Below are 16,143 nucleotides of genomic sequence, written 5' to 3' on the forward strand. Positions count from 1 at the left end.
AATTTATTTTCTTTGTTGAGGAGATAAGACAGCATATATTCCAGAAGACATCCAGTTTACAAATGAGTTTAGTTTGAACAATTGTTTTTGGTGTCATTTGTTTGCATCTTGCAAATAATGCAGGTGAGTTATAGCAGAACCTTAAATAATTTGAAGAGCACTTCAGGAAGAGGTTTTAATGTTTGGTGACTATTGGGAAGCAAAGAGGAGCTTTGTTATACCTTGAAATTGTGGATGGAGGTTGGTGAATAAGGCTGGGTGACCTGTAGAGATTTCTACATGGATTTTCTAGGTGGGTTTAACTGCTATGATGGTGATTAGGGGAGGATGAGAAATAAAAGGTTGTTGAGCTATTAAGCTGGAAATCTTTCAGATCTCCATTCAGGATTTTGTCTTTAATGTATACAGGTAAGATTATCTTTGCCTGAATTTCCTTTTGGTGACCACTCTTCTTTTGTGGGACTGCTGACAGCTACTTTTTATGAATGCACAGTCCTAGCCATTAGGAATATGGCTATTGGAGTCAGATTGATATTAATTATAGGCACTCTTGGCAACTACTACTGCAGTAAATGGAAACTTCTACTCACTAGGCTCTAAATCCTATGATAAGAGGAATTACATCTCTAATACTTACCATTGTATTAACACTATATCTCTAGCACAGTGCCTGGTATGTAGTAGGCACTCAATAAAAATTTGTTAGTGAATGAAGGTGAATGCTTGCGTGTTTAGGGTTATCAGGCTATCATAGCAATAATTGAGAATAAAAATCTTGAGTAGCTAATATTTGTTCCACCCTGGGTTACCCTCTAGCCTCAACTTTTGGTATTTATTCTTATGTAACTCATAATGGCACAATTACTCCAACTGTTGTGCTATTGATAAGGCGCAAAAGCATTAGACCAGTTGTTATAACACTGGAGTGAAATTACTTATAGACAAATCTCTGAAGATTGAAGAGCTGTGAAGATAAGTATATAGATATATAGAGATATAAGTAAGAATTTCATTTTCTGATTAGAAGCTATAGCAGTAATATCTTTACAGTCCAGTAGATGGCAATACTTTCTCATTTTAATGGAAAAAATTAGAGTAGGCATAGAATCCAAGTCAAAAGGAGCAAATCTTTGTGAATGAAAGAAACTCAGGACATTGAAATAGCAATCTGGTGATGAATTTCACAAAAATAAGCATATAACTTGATTGTCTCAAGTACATAGGCTGAGATTGAAGATTTAGTTATAGTAAGTTTCAGGATCTGTTTTGAAAGCCTGCACAAATGAAAACTCCTTATTTCATATTTTTCAATTTGTTCTGGTACTGTGCTCCTTGAGCAAATCAATGAACTTCTCTTAGTTTTAGGTTCCTCATCTCAAAAGTAAGAAAATCCTAATTAGCTGTATAACACTGCAGGGAATATTAGTTATCTAGCCCAACACTCTTATTTCGTAGATGGAAAAACTGACATTCAGGGGGCTTATGATTTCTTGAACTTGACATGGCAAGTTAACTCCATACTACAAATGATAACTTAGACATAGCTATAATTTATTTTATTTATTATTACTTTTGAGATGGAATCTCATTCTATCACCCAGGCTGGAGTGCAGTGGCATGATCTTGGCTCACTGCAACCTCTACCTCCCAGGTTCAATCGATTATCCTGCTTCAGCCTCCCAAGTAGCTGGGATTATAGGCAACCGCCACCACACCCAGCTAATTTTTGTATTTTTAGTAGAGATGGGGTTTCACCATATTGGCCAGGCTGGTCTTGAACTCCTGAGCTCAAGTGATCTACCCACCTCGGCCTCCCAGAGTGCTGGGATTACAGGCATGAGCCACCAGCTGCTATAATTTATTCATCTCTATATATCTCTATACTTACCTTCATAGCTCTTTAATCTTTAGAGATTTGTCTATAAGTAATTTCACTCCAGGCTTATAACAACCTTAGAGGAAGGTAGGGCCAATTTATCATGATTTGCTTAAAAGAAATTGAGTCACAGAGGGGCAAAGTGACTTCCTTTCACTCCTTGACTTAGTCATTTCCATACAATGAATTGCCCCTTTCTCTTTGCTCCTGAAGCCCTTTTGACATACCTCTGTTAGTAGCTGTTGAGTTTATTATAATTTTTTCAATTGTATATCTGTCTCTCTTTCTAGAAGGTACAAACTGTATCTTGACTTTGTATCTGTAATACCAGGCTCAGTAGCAGGCATCTAATAGGTATATAGTAAGTGCTTACGGAATAAAAATGAATGGCCAAGATACTAGGATGGAGTTGTGGCAGAACCCGGATCAGAACATATCTCTCCCTCTTTATAGACATGCGCTTTCTTCATTATGCTATACCACCTGTGAAGAGGTGATGTGATAGAAGATTTTCATCATTTAATTCTTGTTGGAGGTTTCTTCCATCATTTAATTTCACTCTGATTATATACTGTTAGCGATACCTCCTTTAACTTATAGCATCTTAGGTGGACAAGTAGTAGTATTTTCATTTTCAGGATAAAGATGCTGAAACCCAGAGAAGTTAAGAGATTTCCATGTAGCTAACTTTGTAGAACTGAGAAATTAAATAGATGGTTATTTTCTCTTGCTAGTCATTCTAATGGATAACTTGTTTCCAAAGCACGTCCCACACAGTATGCAAGCAGGACATCATTCAGAAGTAGGGATTAAGTGTCCCAAGTAAAGCCAATATTTTAATAACAGGGACCTGGATATGGTATATTTCTGTCCAGGTCTTTTAGTACATTATCAAGCAAAAGTTGGAAAAACATTTAAAAAGTCCATTCCTATGCATATTCTGTTTAGTTTTCCTTTCTCCTGCCTTACAAAATAGAAGAAACGATAGAAGAAACGAAGACTGGGAAAATCCTCAGGGGCTGTTGATAATAGCCGCTTGCTTTATTATAAAACATCTAGAGATCTGAGCCCAGATTAAATCCAGGGTAAAATTTTATTTCTGAACTATTTGAACTGGTGTGATTGTGTACTAACAGTATTATACTAGGTAGGTATAGAGTTTTTGTTTGTTTTATTTTAAAATATTTTTCCCATTTCTCTTCTCAGGAATGCAGAGCTTTAAAAAAACTACCATTGCCAGTTTTCGTTTACTGAGTGCCTGCTATGAGACACTATATCAGATAGGTTACATATTTTTATTTAATCTGTGTGTAACAGACCCATGAGGAAGTTCTCCTCCTTTTATGGGTGAAGTACCTTAGAAGAAAGCATTAAACTACTGACCCAAGCAAGATGGCATAGGTGGTGAAGAGCAGATCCATGATTCGAGCCCAGGTCTGATTCATTTGAAGGCTTGTTTTCTTAACCACTATGCTGCATGGCATCTCCACATTTCTTCCCACTTCATGTAGTGTGACAGCATACAAAGTCTCCGCCTTCACATTAACCAACACAAAGCATAACCAGTTGTGCATTGTGGGAATCAAATGAGAGAATACACGTGTAAACACTTTGAACAGTATCTCAGTGCTTTATTCTGCAGACTTTGGGCATTTATTATTGTAGAGTGGGCATGCAATGCCCATGAGACCATCAACCCACTGAAGTCCACAAAAGTTCCACACATTAGTCACTGTATTTGGCTTCCCTCTAAGTCTTTTTTCCCCCTTTTCTCTTGGATCGAATTAGCTTTTGACAGATGTTTGGAAAATCATCTTATCCTGTAATTCATATTTATAAACCCTGCTGCTGCAGTGTGGTCCCCATTCTCTCTCTTCATTGAAGCCAGAGAATAATCTGGGAAAACGCCACGTTTCCTGTTATGAATTTGGAAGATCTTGTCTTCTTAGCACAATTTTTGAGAATTTTTAATACTCTAAAATTCAAAGCCACGTATGGTTCTTCATATAGATGTTTTAGATTCTTGAGATGTAAACAGAAACAGAGCTCGACTTGTTCTCACCAGGGGATTCAGAGAGTTTAAAATTTTGTTTTGTTTAATATTTTGAAAACTTGTTTTCACCATTCTTGTTTAGATTTGTGTAGAGGGCATTTTGAGCCCCCTCACCCCATCCTGTAAGTCAGTTTCTGTTTCAACTGTTGTACAAAGCTGAGAATCTTCTCTCACTCTCTTTTTTTTCTCTCTCCATGAATGCTCGTTAACATATTGTCACTGTTGCCTTCTCTTTCTTCTCTCTGCTTTCACGGTTGTAGTAATTTGGGCATACATCCTTTCTTCCTATTAAGGCGTATGCTCATTTAGGGCTGAGGTTATGCCTTACTCAGTTTTAAAGTCTCAGACTTTGCTTACTGAGTATTTTTCCATGAGTGAATGAAGTCTACTAGGATCACGTTGTTCCCATCTCTATTTTAAGGTAGACTTTTTGCTTAAGGGATGGCTACTTTAGCAGGGTTACTTTCAGTCCTCATGTCATGGAGGAGCATTGAAGGCACTTAGTCCACTTCATACTTGGAGTGTGTGCCTGTGATTGTGATTATTTTCTGAGTATATTTGAAGTATGAACAAAAACATCTTCATCTCTGTTGATCTAAATTTAAAATCATTAATTTTAGTTTCAGGATCTGTACATCTTTGCTTAATGATACTATTCTTATTTCTCAGTGCTTCTCACTGTTTTAAAGGAGAGGAAAAACATTCTCTGTTGTCTCAAACATTGGGCCAAATCTGAGGGGATGTACTCATTCAGCTCAGGTTAATTGTCTAAGAAGAGGTCTCACCTTTCTTCCTTAACTACTCAGCATCTGGGTTTCATCAGATCTCAGAGCCAGGGGTGTCTAAGGCTTGATGATGCTTAACAGAGATACGTGCACAGTTTTCTTTGGCTTAAATTTGGCTGACACCTAAAAGTGTTGTTAATGTCCAAATGAACATATACACCTAGGAACACAGGCTGTCTATTGATTCATTAGGTAGCTGTAGTCATACAAACAAATACTGTATTTTAAAAAAGTATACTCATTGCATCTGAAAATGTGCTCAAGTAGTAGGATGAGCCATTGTTTTTTTTTCCTTGCCCATCAAGATTTCTTATTTTACCTAGGTCAAGTAGAAGAAGACTATTTTCAAAGCTCACTCATGGTTTTATGCATAAATATAGAACACTGGCAAGTCCTGCTGGGAAGAGCTTTCCTCCCAGATATACACCTCCACTTTAGATTTTCATGTATCTGGACATGTGTCAAATTTGCCTGGATGTGTCAGGTATACATATGCTCTCCATAGCCCAAACTGAGCTCATTTCCCTTCCCCTCTCACAATACTTCCTGCTGTGTTTCTTAGTGAAGTGAATGGTTCCACAGTCCACCTACTTTCTCAGGTCAGAACATAGAGTTGTCCTCAGTCCCTTCTTCTGTGTTTCAATCACTACTGATGGTGGCTGCTACTTTTTTCCTGGTTCTTGACATTATAGTCAGATTTATTTTTCTAAAATGCTCATCATGTTCTTCCTTTATTCAAATCTTGTCAGCAGTGTTTGCCCTCAATAATTAATGAATTTTGAGGTCTTGCTATTCCTTATTTCTAAACACTCCATCCTTAATACTTTCTTAGGCTAAGATTTGTTCACGTCAGTTTTAGGTTTTAGCTAAGGCCCCATTTCCATAGGGAGGTTTTTCTGTGATGTACCTCTTAAGTCCAGTGTGGACAGATCCCTTTTATATGCTTCCGTAGCACCTGGTATTACATTTCCCTCGTCACTGACCCTTATCCTATTATATTCTGATTGCCTATTTGCTTACCCCTCTTACCTGCTACACTGTAAACTGTGCGAGGGCAGGGACAGTGTCTGTTTTCACCTGTTGATCCCTAGTACTTAGCACTGTGTCTGGCATGTAATAATAATCCAGTACATTCTTGTCAAATGAGTGAATGAAGCTTCTGTAGCAGCAGATCATTAGAAATTCTGTTGGAATACACCACTTAGTCGTTATTAGTATAGCTCAGCAGTCCCCAACCTTTTTGCACCAGGGATCGGTATTGTGGAAGACAAGTTTTTCCACGGATGGGAGTGGGGACAGTTTCAGGATGAAACTGTTCCACCTCAGATCATCAGGCATTAGTTAGATTTTCATAAGAAGTGCACAACCTAGATCCATTACATGTGTAGTTTACATTATGGTTCGAGGTCCCATGAGAATCGAATGCCCTAGCTGATCTGATAGGAGGTAGAGCTCAGGTGGTGATGCTTGCGCTGGGGGTTGGGAACCCCTAGTATAGCTTGTTACTCAGAATTGTAGTTCTTTTAGCGGTTTCTGACATTTCTGCATAGATACCTGCCAAATTATTATACTTTAAATGGAGCTCTTCATTTTTTCTCTCCAAGGTTGCTTTCTCTTCCAGTTTTCCATGTCTTTATTAACTATTTTTTCAGTTATCCTGGCCTCAAATTTTATAGTTAAGTGTTGATTTTTTTTTTAATCCATTCTATTCAGTCAGCCACTAGACTCTTCTGAGTTCTTATTTGAAATGGTTCTGGTATCTGTGGCTACTTTTCCATCTCCATTGCCACAATCCAAGCTTAGATCAACATTCCCAAAGGGCTGGGTCACTGCAGTAGTTTCCTGGCAGGCCTATGGACTCTAGTCTCTTTGTATCCACTCTGTCTTACTGCTGCCTGGTTAATCTTGCTAAAGGATGCTTTCGTTTTTTATTCCTTTGCTTAAAGATTGTAGGGAGTAAATTTTTATTGTCTGCTAGATGTGTCCAACTCTCTGGTCTGATTGCTTTCTCTCCATCAGCCCAAATTCAGTCAGTTGTATTGTACTTTGGGTTCTATCTCTGCTTTTATCTCTCTTCTTCCTTCTCTTCCTCCTCCCCACCTTCCTTCTCTCCCCCATCTTCCTTCCTCCTCCTCCCCACCTTCCTCCTCGTCCTCTTTTTCCGTTTCTGTTGGTTTTTATTACCATTGCCATTGGTGGATTTGGAACCCTCTTTGTGTTTTGTATGTATGGATTTTTATAGTAGCCTCCTATCGGATAGTTGGACAGTCTTCTTCCTCCAATTTATCAGGTTTGTCAATACCAGAGTAACTCTCCTTAAATGTAGCTCTGATTATAAACTCTAAGCTGTTAGAAACCTTCCATGAGTTCTTACTGCCCGTAGGTTGTCTTTACATTTTAGCATGGTATTCAAGGCTTGCTGTGTTCTGGCCCTCCTTACTTATTCAGCTGTATCTCCCACTACTTCCCTCTCCAGGGATCCAAATAATTTCCACGTCACTGAAGCTAAACGAATTGGACTACTATTTAATTTTCTCTGAATGCAGCTTGTGTTTTCCTGCTGTCATACTTTGGCTAAAGGTGTTCAGTCTGTGTGGGACTTTCCTTCACTGCCGTTCAGCTTTTCAGTACTACTTAATCCATCCCAAATACTGCCACCCCTGCAGTCTTTGATGTTCCTGTTCTACTAGATGGAATCTTTACCGCAGCAGAACTCCTGTAGCTTTTTAAAAAGCCTTTCTTATGGCACTCTTGCATTATTTGATTCACTTGGAACGTTCACTGGGTTGTGTACTCTTATGAGGACAGTAGTAATAATGGCCTAACACCATCTATGTACTCGGTGTTCAGGAAACACCGAAAGGAATAAGTATATGTGTAATGCTGTTTGCTTCCTAATCAGTTATCCTACTAACAGGGTTATTTCTGTATACATTTTGTAGTTTTAATGAAGTTAAGGACAGTCTTGTGTTGTTGCAGCTAAAAACTCTCAAAATATGTAGTAACATGTTTTAAAATGTGACTCATCCAATGAGCTAGTAGAGCGGTAAGCAAACCGTGGTCCACCACATAGTTTTGTATAGCTTGCAACTAAGACTGATTTTACATTTTTAAAGAATTTTAAAGAAAAAATAAGACTATGTGACAGAAATGACATGTGGCCTGCAAAGCCTAAAACATTTACTATGTGGCCCTTTATGGAAAATGTTTGCTGACCACTCATCTAGAAATACACCTGACTTGCCTGGAATTACTCCTGCTCGTTGGGTATGTTAAATTATCTATTTCTCTGAGCAGTTTAATAGGCACTCACCCAGACTGGTTACTATTCCGTTCCTTGAAGAAGAATCGTTAGGCCGGACTTCAGAAGAATTTTGAGTGACATGTAAATCTCTTCTGGGCTCTTTGGCACTTGGCAGTATCTCACACAGATAACCAGATACAAATGAGCCGTTTCTTTCCATTATAATCCTTCATCCGAAGTCTGTCAGGATCGAACATCTGGTGAAGTTAGATGTCATTCAGAACAAGGCTCTTAGCATATTTCAAGAATGTTAATTGCTAAGTGATGGCTGAAACAGGAGGGCTTAATAATGTCCTTAAATTGCCTTAAATGTACATGGACTCAGAATTTTTAGAATTGGAAAAGGTCTTAGAGATCATCGAGTATAGCCTGGTTCTTAAGAACATGGGCTGTGGAGCCAGACTGCATGGCTCTTCTCTTTAATCCTCTTTGTGTCTCAGTTTCCACACCTTTAAAGTGGGGATAATAATAGCACCTATTTCACAGGGGTTTGTGAATATTAAATGTGTTAACATTTAACACTTTAACAGTTAGCTAACCTTGACATGTAAAATACAATACTGCCTGCCACATTGTAAATGCATGTAAACATTACTTTTTATATTGCTGTTTTTTTATTACTGTTTTTATTAGTAGTAGTTGCATCTCATTTTATAATTAAGGAAACTGAGGCCTAGGAGAGTTAAATTATTTTCCTCACTTATGCGATAGGCAGAGTAGATTAAAACCCAGGATCCCAGCTTCCAGTTGAATGTTCTTTCCCTGTTATAAAGCGTGGCTTTTAGTTGTATGTCAGTGGGTGTGGATAAATTTTTTATAGTCAGAAAAAATATTTGGCAGCTTTTTCCATAAAATAAGAAAAGCTAAGTAGAACATCATTAATCATTTCTCCTGAGAATCTTAAATCTACTTCTCAAGTCTTCTATTATTTGGATTTTGTTGCTGATTTATAAGACTGTCTCCTCTGTCCTCATTTTCCTCATCTGCCCTTAAAATGTGTAGATTATTTCTTAGCATCCGTTTTTTTAAATTGAGGTGAAGTTAATGTAACATGAATTAACAGTTTTGAAGTTTGCAATTCAGTGGCTCTGGGTACATTCACAATGTTGTGTACCACCATCTCTGTCAAGTTGCAAAACATTTTCATAATCCCCAAATAAAACTCTGTACCTATGAAGTGCTCACTTTCTATTTTGCTGTCCTCTAAACCTCTGGCAAACACCAGTTTGCTTTCCATCTCTATGGATTTACCTATTTTGGGTATTTCATACAAATTGAATTATATAGTATGTGACCTTTTGTTCTGGCTTTTTTTTCACTTAGTGTAATGTTTTGGTGTTGCATCTACATGTAGGAAGGAATGGACTTCGTTCCTTTTTAGGGCTGAGTAATATTATTATTATTTTTTTTTTTTTGAGACGGAGTCTCACTCTGTCGCCCAGGCTGGAGTGCAGTGGCCGGATCTCAGCTCACTGCAAGCTCCGCCTCCCGGGTTCACGCCATTCTCCTGCCTCAGCCTCTCGAGCAGCTGGGACTACAGGCGCCCGCCACATCGCCCAGCTAGTTTTTTGTATTTTTTAGTAGAGACAGGGTTTCACCGTGTTAGCCAGGATGGTCTCGATCTCCTGACCTCGTGATCCACCCGTCTCAGCCTCCCAAACTGCTGGGATTACAGGCTTGAGCCACCGCGCCCAGCCGGGCTGAGTAATATTATATTGCATGTGTACACACACGCAGTCACACACACACATTTTGTTTATTCATCTGTTGATAGACATTTGTATCGTTTCTATATTTTTGACTGTTGTGAATAGTGCTGCTGTGAACATTCGTGTACAACTGTTTGTTTGAGTGTCTGTTCTCAGTTCTTTTAGGTATGTACCTAGGAGTGAAATTGCTGGGTCATATTATAATTCTGTGATTACCTTTTTGAGGAACTGCTAAACTTTTTTTTTTTACAGTGGCTGACCAATACATTCTTAACAGCAGTATGTGAGGGTTCTCATTTCTCCACATCCTCACGAGCACTTATCTTCTGTTTGTTATGCCATTTGTGTATCTTTATTTGGAGAATGTCTCTTGCAGTTCTTTGCCCATTTTAAAATTGAGTTGTCTTTTTGTTGTTGAATGTATGAGTTCTTTATATCATCTGGATATTAGACCTCTATCAGATATACAATTTGTAAATATTTTCTCCCATTCCGTTGGGTTGTTTTCTACTTACTTGATAGTGTCCTTTGATGTACAAAAGTTTTTAATTTTAATGAAGTATGATTTACTGATTTTTTTTGTACTAATGCTTTTTATATCATATGTAAGAATAGATTGGTAAATCCAGGGTTATATGGATTTACCCCTGTGTTTTCTTCTAATAGTTGTATAGTTTTTTTTTTTTAGCTTTATGGTGTTTTGTTGTTGTTGTTTTTGGAGATAGGGTCTCACTCTGTCACCCAGACTGGATTACAGGGGCGTGATCTCAGCTCACTTCAACCTCTGCCTCCTGAGTTCAAGTTATTCTCTTGCCTCCAACCTCCCGAGTAGCTAGGATTACAGGTGCGTGCCATCACGCCCCGGCTAATTTTTCTATTTTTAGTAGAGACGGGGTTTTACCATGTTAGTAGCTAGGCTGGTCTCGAACTCCTGACCTCAAGTGATCTGCCCACCTCAGCCTCTCAAAGTGCTGGGATTACAGGCGTGAGCCACTGTGCCTGACCAGCTTATGGTTTTACAGTTAAGTCTTTGATTCATTTTGAGGTAATTTAAAAATATGGTATTAAGAATAGATCCAACTTCATTCTTTTACATGTGACTATCCAGTTTTTTTTAAGCACCGTTTGATGAAAAGACTTATTTCCCCATTGAGTAGTCTGTGAACCTTTGTTGAAAATCAGTTGATCATAGATGCATCGATTTATTTCTGGATTCTCAGTTCTATTTTGTTGATTTATATATCTGTCCTTATGCCAGTGCTATCCTGATTTGACTATTGTTGCTTGGTATTAAGTTGAAATTGGGATGTGCGAATCTTCTAACTTTGTTCTCTTCAATATAATTTTGGCTATTGACCCCTTGCAATTCCATATGAATTTGAGAATTGGCTTTTCCATTTCTGTAAACAAGGCTGCTGGAATTTTGATAGAGATGGCATTGAATGTCTAGATTGCTTTGGGTATTGTTGCTATGTTGATAATATTAAGTCTTTAAATCCATGAACATGGGATGCCATTTTATTTATTTTGGTCTAGTTTGGAATACACTTTATTTATTTTTCTTGCCTAATTATTCTGGCTAGAACTTAGAGTACAAATGTTGAGTAGAAGCAGCGAGAGCAATCACCTTGTCTTTCTTGTTTTTGATATTGGGGGAAGACTTTGAGTCTTTCACCATTGAGTATGATGTTAGCTGTGGGTTTTTTGTAGATACCCTTTATCAGGTCTGGGAAATTCCTTTCTATTCCTAGTTTGTTGATTTTTTTTTTTTTTTTTTTTTTTTTTTTTAAATCATGGAAAGGTGCTGAATTTTGTCAAATGCATTTTCTGCATCAACTGAGATGCCTATGTGTGTTGTGGTGTATTACACTGATCCTTCCTTCCTTTCTTTTCTTTCTCTTTTTGACAGAGTCTTGCTGTGTCACTTAGGCTGGAATGCAGTGGCACAATCATGGCTCACTGTACCCTCAAACTCCTGGGCTCAAGTGATCCTCCCACCTCAGCCTCCTGAGTAGCTGGGACTACAGGCATGCATCACCATGCCAAGCCAATTTCTTTGTTTAAAAAAATTTTTTTTGTAGAAATGGTGTCTCACTATGTTTCCCAGGCTGGTCTCTAACTCCTGGGCTCTAGTGATCCTCCTGCCTGTGCCTCCCAAAGTGCTGGTATTACAGGGGCCCAGCCTGATTGATTTTCATGTATCAAAACTCCCTTGCATACCCTGTATGAATTTCAGCTGTTCATGGTGTATAATCTTTAAAAAAATTTATTTGTGTTAAATTACAAATACACAAAATTTACTATCTTAACCATTCTAAGTGTACAGTTTAGTGGCATTAGGTACATACCTTTCACACTGTTGTGCAACTATTGCCACCATCCATGTATTTCATCTTGCAAAACTTTTCACCTTGCAAAACTGAAACTCTCCATTAAACAATAATTCCTCATTCTCCCCTCTCCCTCGTCCCTGCCGGTTACCCTTCAACTTTCTGTTTCTAAGATTTTGACTACTCTAGGTACCTCATGAATGAATGGATATTTTCCCTTTGATTGGCTTATTTCACTTAATATAATGTCCTCCAACTTCATCAGTGTTTTCACATGTGTCAGAATTTCCTTCCTTTTTAATGGTGAGTAATATTTCATTGTGTAAATATACCATGTTTTGTTTACCCATCACCTGTCTGTGGACACTTGGGTTGCTTCCACCCCTTGGCTGTTGTAAATCATGCTGCCATGAATATGGATATACAAATGGCACTTCCCATTCTTGCTTTCACTTTTGGGGAGTATATACCCAGAAATAGTTGCCAGGTTGTGGGTTATAATTCTTTTAATATGCCACTAGATCACTTTCACTAGTATTTTGTTGAAGATTTTTATATCTGTATTCATAAAGGATATTGGTCTATAGTTTTCTTGTGACATTTTTGTCTGGTGTTGGTATCAGGATAGTATTGGTCTCATAGAATAACTTAAGAAGTGTTTCCTTGCTTTTATGGTTTTTGAAGACTTTGAGAAGGATTCGTGTTAAATAATTGGTATAATTCACCACTCAAATAATCTGGTTCTGGGCTTATTTTATTTTTTATTTTTTTGAGACAGGGTCTCGCTCTGTCTTCCAGGCTAGAGTGCAGTAGTGCAATCTTGGCTCACTGCAGGCTCCACCTCTCGGGTTCACACCATTCTCCTGCCTCAGCCTCCTGAGTAGCTGGGACTACAGGCGCCCGCCACCACACCTGGCTAATTTTTGTATTTTTAGTAGAGACGAGAGTTCACCGTGTTAGCCAGGATGGTCTCGATCTCCTGACCTTGTGATCTGCCCACCTCAGCCTCCCAAAGTGCTGGGATTACAGACGTGAACCACCGTGCCCGGCTTTTTTTTTTTTTTTTTGGTGGGAGTTTTGTGATTACAAATTCTGTCTACCTCTTTATCTGTTATAGGTCTGTTCAGATTTCCTGTTTCTTCTTGAGTCATTTTTGGTAGTTTGTATATCATTTTGTCTAGGTTATCTGATTTGCTGGAACACAATTAATTGTTCACTGTATTCTTTTATAAACCTTCTTATTTCTGTAAGGTTGGTAATAACATTCCCACTTCTTTCTTGATTTTAGTGATTTGAGTCTTCTTTCCTTTCCCTTTGGTTAGTTTACCTTAAGATTTGTCAACGTGCCAGGTGCAGTGGCTCATGCCTGTAATCCCAGTACTTTGGGAGGCCAAGGTAGGAGGATAGCTTGAGTCCAGAAGTTAAAGACCAGCCGTTAGTAAGGCAACATAGTAAGACCCCCTTCTCTATAAAAGATAAAAATTAGCTGGGTGTGGTGGTATATGCCTGTAGTCCCAGCTAATTGGGGGGCTGAGGTGGGAGGATCTCATGAACCCAGGAGTTCAAGGTCAGTCTGGGCAACATGGAGAAACGCCATCTCTACAAAAAAAAAATACAAAAATTAGCTGGGCATGGTGGTGCATGCCTGTAATTCTGGCTACTCTGGTGGCTGAGGCAGGAGGATGGCTTCAGCCCAGGAGGTTGAGGCTGCAGTGAACTGTGATTGCGCCACTACTCTCCAGTCTGGATAACAGAATCAGACCTTGTTTCAAAAAAAAAAAAAAAAAAAAGATTTGTCAGTGTTGATCTTTTTAAAAAATAAGCTTCTCTAGTTTGAATTAATACCAACTTAGTTTTAATACTGTAAAAAGCTTTGCTTCTGTATTCCCCTGCCTTTGTGTCATTGTTTTCACAGATTGCGTCTTTATAATGGTGTGTCCATCAAGATAGATTTATGATTGTTTCATGTATTTGCCTAGTTGATTGTTTTTTAAATGGTAGATCAACTAGACATTCTTAGGCTACATCCAGTTAATAATATGTCTTTTTAAATCTTTATAATGTATTGCTGGTTCAATTTGCTGATATTTCGCTAAGGATTTTGTGTTTCTGTTCATGAGGGATATTGGTGTATAATTTCCTGTGTGTGTGTGTATTGTCTCTGTCTAGTTTTGGCATCAGTAATGCTAGTTTTATAAGTTGGAAATTGTTCCCTTCTCCACTTTCTGAAGGAGTTTGTGTAAAGTGGATCCTCCCTCCCTCCCTCCCTCCCTCCCTCCCTCCCTCCCTCCCTCCCTCCCTCCCTCCTTTCTTTCTTTCTTTCTTTCTTTCTTTCTTTCTTTCTTTCTTTCTTTCTTTCTTTCTTTCTTTCTCTCTCTCTCTCTCTCTTTCTTTCTTTCTTTCTTTCTTTCTCTCTCTCTCTCTCTCTCTCTCTCTCTCTCTTAAATGTTTGATGAAATTCATCAGTGAGACCGTTTAGACATGGATTTTTGTGTGTGGGGGAAGATTTTCAATTGCTTATTCACTAAAACAGTAGATATGGGGCTATTTAGATGTTTTATAGTGTGTCTGGGCACTTTGTGTTTCTTTTCAAGGAACTTGTCTAATTAATCTAAGTTCTCATAGTTATAAGCATAAAGTTGTTAATAATATTCTTCCAATATCCTTTTAATGTCTGTAATGACATAACTTTTAATGCTTCTACTAGCATTATAGCAAATATGTATATGGTGCTTATTACATACCTTTCATTTTACGGATATTAACTTTTAATTCCCATAGTTTGTGAGGCAGTCACTATTATCATCTCCATATTACAGATGAAGAAACCAAGGTTAAACTAAGAGCACTCTGGTACCTTGCTTAAGATTATAGAGCTGTTGTATTGAAGGCTTGAATTGGACTCCTAGTGGGTCTATAGTCTTTTTTTCTATATTACTGTGTACTCTCCCACCGCTCCCTGACCTTTTTTTTTTTTTTTTTTTTAAATGACTATTCCTTTTTATCTTTCTTTTTTTTTTTTTTTTGACAGGGTCTTCCTCTGTCACCCAGGCTGGAGTGCAGTGGTGTGACCAGCCAATTGGTTCACCTTGCCTGCTGCCTGGACAGAGCCGATTTATCAGGACAGGGGAATTGCAATAGGGAAAGAGTAATTTATGTAGAGCCAGCTGTGCAGGAGATCGGTGTTTTATCGTTACTCAAATCAGTCTCCTCCTCTGCCTTTCTTAAATGACAGAGATACCTATTCTGTTCTTCTTATGGAATTGTCCTTTGTTCTTTTTAGAAAGTATCCTTGCTCCTTTGTACCCCAGAGTGGAAATACTTGTTTCTGGTGTTCCTAATTAGAACTTGGAATGCCCTTTTCCCCATAAAAAACGTTACATATGATGGCTAGGCATAGTTGAAATATTATTGTTAATTCTCTTTTTGAGTCACATAATATGTTAAAACGACCTCTGGAGCTTCCTTGGGAGGTTCGCCACAATTTGTAATGTGAAACATTGTTTCCGTGGGAAACTGTGAGAAGAAATGTATTTTATTTTTTGACCTAACACCAAATTTATCACTTTTTAAAAACAAGAGATTTTCCCCAAAAGTGAAGAAATAAGAAACAAATCCAGTGTTCATGCATTCCCAAACTGCAGCTGTGATTCCAGGATACCTCCTTCTCTCAAACCGAGCTGGCTTCATGGGAATCCAGTGGTGGTACATGGGTTGAGGGTTCCTTTGTGCTGCATTTTTTACTGACTCTCTCCTGAGTTGTGGGGATAGATTCTGCAGGCTCTTGTGCTGGCCCAAAGGTGCCCAGCCTTGACTCCTCTTCTGTGTCTGTGATCCCAGGTGGGCAGGTCTCCTGGGTCCCTGTGTTCTCAGCAGCTTTCTCAGGCGCCTCTCCCTGCTGCTGTTGCCCCAAGTGATGTTCAGTCATCAGCCTTCATCTGGAGCTCTCTCATTGTGGGTGTGATCCTTGTCATCTTCTGTCGCTGTGGAGACATTACCAAAGTGGGTCGAGGATCCGTGTTCATCTCTCTCTGGGGATGACGGGTCAGCACAAGGGTGGCAGCGTTGGGTGACACCTCCAAATCT

At 38.6% G+C, this 16,143-nt stretch overlaps 1 protein-coding gene across 12 annotated transcripts in view; it reads left to right on the forward strand.

Moving 5' to 3' along the window:
• The window catches only part of UVRAG (UV radiation resistance associated), a 329,617-nt gene that overhangs the window by 84,862 nt on the left and 228,612 nt on the right, over positions 1 to 16,143 (forward strand). The window lies entirely within an intron of this gene.

This window comes from Macaca mulatta, chromosome 14 (genome assembly GCF_049350105.2).
Source record: "Macaca mulatta isolate MMU2019108-1 chromosome 14, T2T-MMU8v2.0, whole genome shotgun sequence".
Lineage (NCBI taxonomy): Eukaryota > Metazoa > Chordata > Mammalia > Primates > Cercopithecidae > Macaca > Macaca mulatta.